A 471-nucleotide genomic window follows, 5' to 3' on the forward strand; every position below is an offset into this window, starting at 1 on the left:
GGGGGGACCCATTGGTGGTGGCGTTTTATAACCCCCTAAGCGGCCAGTGGGAGCGGCCGCCCCCAGGCCTTCTCCCCCCTCTACCTGAAACCCTTCATGCTGTCAGTCGAGGGTTTAGGGTTTAGAGGGTTTTGAGGGTTTAGGGTTTAGAGGGTTTTGAGGGTTTAGGGTTTAGGGTTTAGAGGTATTAGGGTTTATAGCGGGGTAGGGTTTAGGGGTATTAGGGTTTAGGGTTTTAGGGTTTAGGTATGTATTGTTTCTCGCTCTATATCTCCAATAAAAATATAAATAAATAAAATAAATAAAGAACAAAATAAATAATAAAATAAAAAGGAGACAAGTATTTATATTTTTATTTATATTTTTATTTATATTTTTATTTATACTTTTATTTATATTTTCATTTATATTTTTATTTTTTTTTTATTTTTTTTTTTTTGTTTAGATGTACGCGAGAGAATATCCGTCTCT

General features: G+C 34.8%; 1 protein-coding gene across 1 annotated transcript in view; it reads right to left on the reverse strand.

Annotated features, from left to right (window-relative positions):
- EMH_0015410 (uncharacterized protein) overlaps positions 1–471 on the reverse strand; it is a gene marked incomplete at both ends in the record, with an annotated part of 7,108 nt that overhangs the window by 2,509 nt on the left and 4,128 nt on the right. The gene's annotated exons all lie outside the window — the stretch shown is intronic.

Source organism: Eimeria mitis, genomic scaffold, assembly GCF_000499745.2.
Source record: "Eimeria mitis Houghton genomic scaffold, Emh_scaff536, whole genome shotgun sequence".
Taxonomy (NCBI): Eukaryota; Apicomplexa; class Conoidasida; order Eucoccidiorida; family Eimeriidae; genus Eimeria; species Eimeria mitis.